Source organism: Chrysochloris asiatica, unplaced genomic scaffold (assembly GCF_000296735.1).
Source record: "Chrysochloris asiatica unplaced genomic scaffold, ChrAsi1.0 scaffold00074, whole genome shotgun sequence".
Lineage (NCBI taxonomy): Eukaryota > Metazoa > Chordata > Mammalia > Afrosoricida > Chrysochloridae > Chrysochloris > Chrysochloris asiatica.
Window position 1 is genome coordinate 901,539 of NW_006408592.1, and position 9,136 is coordinate 910,674.

Sequence of the window (9,136 nt, forward strand, 5' to 3'; positions counted from 1 at the left end):
GGTACATTTTTGAACGCATATAAAACCAATCACATTGCCACTGAGTGAATTCTGACTCATAAAGACTCTACAGGACAGAGACTAGAAGAATCTGTGGTGATACAGTGGTTAAGCCTTGAACTGCTCACTGTGAGGTCAGCAAGCCTGCTCTGTGAGAGAAAGATGTAGCAACCTGCTGCTATACAGGTTGGAAACCTTGCAGGTGCAGTTCTTCTGTAGCCTTCAAATTTGCTGTGGCTTAGAATGGACTGAATGGCACTGGGTTTGGTTTTTGTTGATTTTTTTTCTGTAGAACTGCCTATAGGATTTCTAAGGCTGTCATTTTAGTGGAAGCAGAATGCCACATCCTACGGGAACAGCTAGTGGGTTCAACCTTTCAGTTGTCAAGTGAGCGCTTAACCATTGTGACACTGGAGTTCCTTGAGCCCATAAGAAGCACTCAATCAATGCTGGTTGAATACAATAAGGAAAAATGTGCTGAGTGCACAAGAAAACCTAATTAAAGACATCTGGTCTTCTTCCTTTTCCTTGAGAAGGCAGAAGGGGAAGCAGAGAGAGAGAGAGAGGAGGAGAGGAAAAGGAGCAGCAGCAAGAATGACCAATTACTGAGTTGTTTGCTATGTGCCTGGCACTGTATCAAACACCTTACCTGCAATATCCTTTTTAATTCTTATAATCCTATGAGGTACACATGGTCCTTGTTAAGTAGGTGAGGAAACTGAGGTCTAGGGTCATTAAGTGGTGTCCAAGGTTACCTGATTTAGAGGTAACATTCCTAAGATCTCCATTTATTAATTCTTTGTATTCTTTTAACTACTGTGTTATTTGTCCAAATGAGTCAGCTTCCTGATCAATTCTACTCTATGCAAATAAGAATAGTTCCTTTGTTCTTTTTTAAGTTCATTTGTAAAGTAACTCTGCTAGGGCTTGAATAGAATAAATGGTGGACTGAAGTTAAAGATAAACATATGCGGAAGTTGTGTAGGATGGTATTTTGCGAACCCTAAAGAGCTAAAGAGGAGCTCTGGTAGCGTAGTGGTTACGAATTGGGTTGCGAACCTTAAGGTCAGCGGTTCGAAACTACCAGCTGCTCCGCGGGAGAAAGATGAGGCTTTCTACTCCCGTAAAGATTTACACCCTCGGAAACCCTATACAGGGTCGCTATGGGTCGGAACAGACTCGATGGCACATAAGAACAACAAAGAGCTAAAGAGATTTTTTTTTTTTTCAGTGTAACAATTTAAGGCAGGAAAGTGTTAGAACGTTAATAGGAATTTCCCTTTTCCTGAGCATTGAGTTTTTGTCAAGACTGCAGGTAGATGCTGCATTAGTAGAAGACAAATTTGATCCAATAAGACTTCTTCTCATCTTCATGTAAAATTAGTCTGAGTAGGAATCACTTGGTAACAATTTGGAATGAAGTTTGTTAGAAAAGCATAGCTTTGCCTGGGCTGAGCCTAGAAATGGGTGACAGGTGTTTTGGGGAAGAATTACAAAAACTTCTATCACACAGGATATAAACCTTTACCTTCCTGGCTGATGCTGAAAGGAGAGCTTGTTTATGAAACATGTTCTTGAAAAACTGTTTGGTGGATTGTGACAAAGATGAATGACTGGACACTATAATTTTAATTTGAGAATAAAGTAAATGGGAATCCTTGTTTATGTGCATGTTTATATGTTTTCTTTGACAAGGGTCAAAGACATTAAAGAATGGGAAGACTGAGGAAGTTATTTTGCGTGTTGTCCCCATTTCCTTCCTACTCCCTAACTGGACAGGAAGGGCAGTATTTGATTTGATACCTTGAACCTTAACAAAACTATGAAAATACCCTCAGATATACTGGAGTCCTGGTATGGCACTTTGGAATTATGCACTGGACCGCAAGGTCAGTTTGAACTGCAAGGTTGGCGGTTCAAACTCATCAGTTGCTCCTTGGAAAACCTATACAGGGTCAATATGAGACAAAATTGACTCGACGGCACTTAATGTTGCTGTTGTTGTTGTTAAGTGCCATTGAGTCAGTTCTGAACCACATGTGACCCTTCATAGGGTTTCTGAGGAGTAGCTGGTGAGCTTGAAATGTCGACCTTGTGGTTCAAACCCACTTTGCAGTCCAATGCATTTACCCACAGCACCATACCAGGACTCCTAACAACAATAGATATACTAAAATATCTGCCTTATAATTACATTTGGAAAAGAGAAAGATTTTCTGTAGAAACATGTTAGTTTTAAATGTTGTCTGTAAAGTTTGCTTAAAATTTTAAGGCATCTATTTTCTTACAAAGTAAAAGAAACAAAGATATATTTTAAAAGCTGTACAAGTACTACCATAAATTGATCCACACCTTACCTACTTGACTATTACTTATTAAAAAAAATATATATTGTTGTTGTTGTTAAGTGCAGTCGAGTTGGTTCTGATCTATAGTGACCCTGTATAGGGGTTCCAAGGAGCTTCTGGTGAGTTTGAACCACTGATCTTGTGGTCCAGTGCTCAGTTCTAACTCATAGCAGCCGTATGTACTACAACAGAATGAAAGAACACTGCTTGACTCTGTTCCAACCTAACAATCATCATATTGTTGTCACAGAGTCAATCCATCCTACTGAGGAGCTTCCTCTTTTTTTTGATGATGCCCCACTTTACTAAGCATGCTGTCCTTCTCCAGGGACTGGTCCTTCCTGGCAACATGTCCAAAGTACAAGAGACAAAATCTTGCCATTCTCACTTCCAAGGAGCAATCCAGCTGTACTTCTTTTTTTTGAAAGAGTAGGATGGGGAGGTAGGAGTAAGGAGTTAGGATTTGGACTATGGCTAGGTCTAGGCTAGGCCTAAGACTTTATTTACTGTTACGGTTATGGTTACAACTAGGGTAGATGTTAGGGGTAGGGGTTGGGCTAGGGCTAGGATCAAGGACTGGTCTAGTTTTAGGGTTACAGGTAGATTTATTTTTGTGTATTTTATTTTTTCTTGAAATATTCTCGATTTCCTCTGCATTTGGAAGTTCTGAACTACATTGTTCACTCTTTTTACTTTATGGTTTGTTGTTATTGCAAACTTGTATCTCTGGTTCCCTATTTTCAGTCTTGTAGATCTGTTTTACTTTGATTACTTCTATATCTGGGTTGAGTTCTAGGTGATATTGTCATATATGTGATTATCAGATTTGTGTTTGCTATTGTTGGTTCTCTGTCCAAAAAGCTACTTTTAGCTTTTTTTGGTCTGATTTTTACAAATTCTTTTGATTTCTGTTTATTTGGAAATGCCCTAATTTTTACATCATATTTTATGGAAAATTTTGCTGGGTATAGTATCATTGTTTGGCAATTTTTTTCTTTCTGAGTTTTATATATGTCATCCCCTTGTCTTCTTGCTTGTATGGTTTCTGCTGAGAAAAGAGATTAGTCTTTTCCTTTGCAGGTAAATTTTCATTTTTCTTTAGCAACTTTCAAGATTCTTCTCTTGTCTTTGGTTTTGAAAAATTTGATTATAATGTTTTGGTGATTTTCTTTTGGTATCTATTCAGTTTGGAGTTCATTCAACTTCTCGAATGCATATCTTTTCATCTTTCATAATGTTAGGGAACTTTTCTCTCCCAACAACTCTTTGACAATTTTGTCTGTGATTTTGTGTGTCTTCCTGTTCTGGAATTCCTATCAAGTGTAAGTTATTCTTCTTGATAATGTCCCACAAACATCTTAGGCTTTCTTTGAGTTTTTGGTTCTTTTTTATGATTGTTCCTCTTGTTGATGTTGTTGTTTAGTGCCATCAAGTTGATTGGGTTGTTCCTCTAGCAGATGAATATTGAGAAAATTGTCTTCAAGCTTAGTAATTTGGTCTTTCATTGATTAAATTCTACCTCTTTGCCCTTCAATATAGTATCTATTTCTAAAGTCTTTCTAATTAATGTTTTGTATGTTTCTAATTTTTCATTTATTTTATCAGTTTGTTCTTGTAGTGTTTTCCTTGATTTCATCTTCAGGTTCTCAATCATTCTCTCAATCCATTGTTGTTGTTGTTAAATGCTGTTGAGTCAGTTCTGACTCATAGCTACCCTGTATAGAGTTTCCAAGGGGCAGCTGGTGTGTCTGAACTGCTGACCTTGTAGTTTAAACTGACCTTGCAGTCCAGTGCTTTATTCCACAGCACTACACCAGGACTCCATTGAAGGTACCTAAATATCTTCCTTTTAAATTCCTTATCAAGGAGTTCCAATACCATTTCTGGTAATGTATTTTCTGACTCTGCATTTTTGTCTCTTGTTTGAGATACTCTTTCTTGTTTCTTTGTGTAACCTGAATTCGTCTGTTGTCTTTGAGATACTGTGGTGTCATTGTATTTATGTTTATTTGGGTTGGTATGTTCTCAGGCACTCATCACCTGTCTCCTGGTGGATGTTATAGAGACTGGAAATGTGAACACAGTTCTCTGTTCACTCTTTGTGTAGTATAGTTGAGGTTGGGTTGATGAACCTCTAGACATGGGAGTTGTATGGCTGGTACCCAACCCCAGACAGAGTAGAGTCTGTGAAGGAGAGGGTGCCATGGCCTGCTGGGCTGGTGATGGTGGGGAGAACAAAAGAGAGACACACCTCCATTGCTTCCAATCTCTAGCTGCATCCTGTGTCTCCTGGCCATTGTATCAATAGCTTCCTGCAAAGTTTAAGATGGTTGCACTGTTATAGGCCAGCTGACCATTGACCTATTTTTCTTCTTCTCTGCTCTTGGTCAGCTTCTTCTTCCAGTAGTTACTCAATCTCCTTCTCTGTGCTAGACGTTGAAATTCAGTGTTCCAGATTCACTATCCACATCTGTCTCATTTGGTCTCCCATGCTTTTGCAGAGGATCTGCTCAGCATGTCTTCCTACTCCATCATCTTCCTTGAAAGTCCTGATAGTACTTCTTTGGTTCATTCTTTTGGCATTCTGTGGTATATTCACTATTCTTCACCAACACCATAATTCAAATGCATTAATTCTTCTCCTGTCTTCCTTATTCATTGTTCAGCTTTCACATGTATATAACGCAATTGAAAATACCATGGCTTGGGCCAGGTGGACCTTAATGTTCAAAGTAACACCTTTGCTCTTAACACTTTGTATAGTCCCTAGTGTAAAACATATTCAAATTACAACAAACCACACTTACACACTTACAACCATATATTTTGTCCTGATTTATATATTTTTATGTCTACATGTCTTAAAACATGTCTCTAAGTTTATATGTAATGTCTCTAACCTCCAAAGACAAATACAGATCTAATTTATAAAAGTATTGATGATAAAAGATAATAACCAGGTCAGATAGAGATTGGTGGACTCTTAAGAGTATGGCCCTTGTTCATCCATGAGCTTTGAAACTGAACTCACCCTTTGGTTCAATTTTCAATCAAGCAATAGTTATGTATATAGGTTGACGACAACACTAGTCAGGTATGCACCCCCATAGAATAATCAACTATTGGAGATCAAAAGGATAGCATTTACCTAAGGACAAAAGTCTAAATGTTGGGAAAGAAGCAGGAATGGAAATGGAAAGCACAAGGAAGAAGCAGAACAGGTGATGTTACATTGAGGAGACTGCAATCATTGAGATGGAATGAACCGTGTGAATGTTAAATTGATGATCTGCTCTTTAAACCTTCACTCAATTCATAGAAAAAGTTTTGTTTTTTTTTTTAAAGCAGCAATAATGAAAACTTAAAAAAAAAATAAAATAAAAGAGGTATTCAACTTACATCAGAACTAACTTACCAAGCAGTGGTCAGAAAAGAGCCTCATCATAAGTCAGGGACCATCTGTAATTTGCCTGAAATGATTAATAGACCAATGAGAGACTTTTGTTAATTCGTTTTTGTATATGTATCATGTCATTGTTGTTAAGTGCCATTGAGTTGGTTCCCACTCATAGTGACCCTATATATTGTTTCTGAGGAGTGGTTGGTGAGTTTGAACCACTGATCTTGTGGTTCAAACCAACCTTGCGGTCCAGTGCTTACCCTACAGCGCCACAGCAGGACTCCATAGGTGCATCCTAATCAATGTAAATATGACTCACCCTCTGCTAATTGTAGCTGCATCTCCATGATAATACCAAACATCTGGTTAAAAGCAGTTAAAAATCTGTATTCTCTTTTTTTGTGTGTTATTACAATAATATTTATTCAGCTTAAGAAAGAGATTGTATATACAATGGCACTATATGTCACAGTAACTGTGCAAGGTGAATATTAGTATCCTCATTTATGGATGAGAAAGTGAAAACACACAGAAAACCACTTAGTGGTTTGCCAAAGGTAAGTAACAAGACCAGGATTTATAGTTGGGTCTGTGTGGCGCTATGGGTTAATGCGCCAGACAGCAAAGTCGGTTTGAACCGCAAGACTGGTGGTTCAAGCTCACCAGAAGCTCCTTGGAAATGCTATACAGAGTTGCTATGGGTTGGAACCGACTGTATGACACTTAACAACAAGAGCATAGTATTCAAATTCCTTTCACATTTAATATGCTTGACTGTCCTGGTTAGAGCAGCCATTAACTCTTTAATTGTATCCTGTATATCAAAATGGAATGTAACTTAAAGCTAGGATTCTCAACTCAGAACCAAAATTTCACTGTAAATCTCTTTGAAGAGTACAAGTAATACTCTAAGGAACCCTGGTGGCACAGTGTATTAAGCACAAGATTGACTGTTCAAACTCATCAGCAGTTCCAAAGAAGAAGGATGAACTGTCAGTAAGGAGCAGTTGGACTCTGTCCTTTTGAGTAGCTATGAGTCAGAATTAACTTGATGGAATAGGTTTGGTTTTGGTTGTAGGTAAATGCTCTAGGATACCTGGTGAAGCTGTGGTTAAACACTTGGTTGCTGACTGAAAAGATGGTGGTCTATCACAGAAGAAAGATATGATAATCTGCTTTCATAAAGATTACAGCCTTGGAAACTCGATGGAGCAGTTCTACCCTGGCCTATAGGAAGGATCACTATGAGTTAGAATGGACTTATACAATGGGTTTAAGACAACGGGTTGTTGAAAATGGACAGGGAAATAATAGAGGCTACTGCTCTGTACTGAAGGGAGGCCAATATGAAGGAAAATGATAAACGAGTTAAGACATCAGTTTTGGGGAAGGCAGCATAATAACATTTGTGAGGGTTAAAAAGACAAACAAGGAAGATAGGGCATGTGCACAAGTAGTCAATGAAAAGGAAGAAGGGCATGTGTCAAGGACTATGAGAGTCTGGGAGAATATTTTACTCTGGGAGACAATGTCTCAGCTATGGTAATCAGATAAGACAACATGGAGGAGGGGGCATTTGTACTGTAAACTCTGTTATTAAGAAGACATTCAGTAAAGGTTAGTACTTCACAAAATATGATGAAAGGCTTTCTCTTTCTATTTCTCATTTCTCTCCCCTTCCCTTCACTCAGAGACTGACCAAGATGTTCTACCATCGTTTATTATTTGTGGTGCTGTCAGATTAGCACTGGATTGTGAACTACAAGGTTGGCCATTCAAACCTACCAGTTGCTCCTCAGAAACCTTGTAGAGGGTTTCTATGAGTTGGAATTGACTTGATGGCACTTAACAACAACAACAATCTTTAAGCATATGGTCCCAGGCTTAGGTCATTTGGTTATCACTACTAATTGTTTTCTAATAACTAGGAGTCCTGATGTGGTGATGTAGGATAAGCACTCGACTGCAAGGTGGGTTTGAACTGCAAGGTTGGCAGTTCAAATCTACCAGCCACTCCTTGGAGGGTGATTATGAGTCAGAACTAAACTACAACAACTGTTATCTTTGTATACTATAGAAAGTTGTTTCGTTATATGTCATCAAGTCACGTTCTGACTCATAGTGACCCCAGGCACAATAGAAGGAAACACTGCTCACTCAGCCTTAAGCAATGGCTGTCTGCAGCTGTTTCTTCTCATTTTCAGTTATGCCCCATGAAGGTCCGGAAAGCTTGGCTCCATTCATGTTATTTACGTCAAGTTTACTTTGAGTAAGCAGCTTATCCCCAGTTGTGCCTTCCAACCTGATGGGATCATCTTCCGGCATTATATTTGACAATGTTCCCCTGCTACTCATAAGGTTTTCAGTGGCTAACCAAATGGTCTGCCTCTCCTTCTTCCTAGTCTGTCTTAGTCTGAAAGCTCCACTGAAATCTGTCCATGATGGGTGATCCTGCTGGTATTTAAAATACCAGTGAGTGACATAGCTTCCAATATCATAACAACACACAAGCCACTGCAGTACAAGTTGAAAGACGAATGGTGGTTTATAAGAAGAGAGTCCTCAATTTCATGGTCACATGGAATAACGACTACCTTTCCCACTTTGCTTTCCGGCGAGGTATGGACATCTGCTAGATTGTGGGACATCAGCAAATGTGATATATGTAAATTCTGGGCTATACTCTTAAAGGGAAGAGCTGTTTCTTCCAAAGCCCTATTCCCACTCCACCCCAGAATGTGGTTGTTGTATTGGTTGGCTGTCTTGGTCTATGAGGATGAAAATGTCACCTTAGGGATAAAGAGTCATTAAGAGAGAAGGAACAGAGTTCACAACACTGGGAGCTGCCATACTTGTTCTGGAATACTCTGCTATTATATTTTAAAAGAGTATCAGGAAAAATTGTGAAATATTCTGAGATAGGCAGTAAAAAGATGAGTGGGTATCCTGAGTAGCTTACCTATCCATATTAGTTCTGCTTTGTGTTTGAATTGCAGATAACAGATAGTAGTGAAAATGCTTGTGTCTTTTTCACTTACAGATGAATTTTATTGTCCTGAGCACCACTTCCACCTGTGAAAAAAGTCAGCTTTGCTGTACAGGCAATTCCTGGGTTACAACAACCTTGTTGTTGTGAAGTGCCATCGAGTCCAACCCATAGTGACCCTGTATAGGGTTTCCAAGAAACAGCTGGTGAGCTTGAACCACTGACCTTGCGTTCAAATGACTTTGCAGTCTGATGCATTAGCCCACAGCGCCACACCAGGACTCCTCCTGCCCTTTAATGCTATGCAAACTTACCCTCACTTTATGATTGAATCAACCCCTCAAAGCAACAAGTTCTTCATCCAATCACCTCACTTGCTTCATGTGCATCTCTTAACTCATT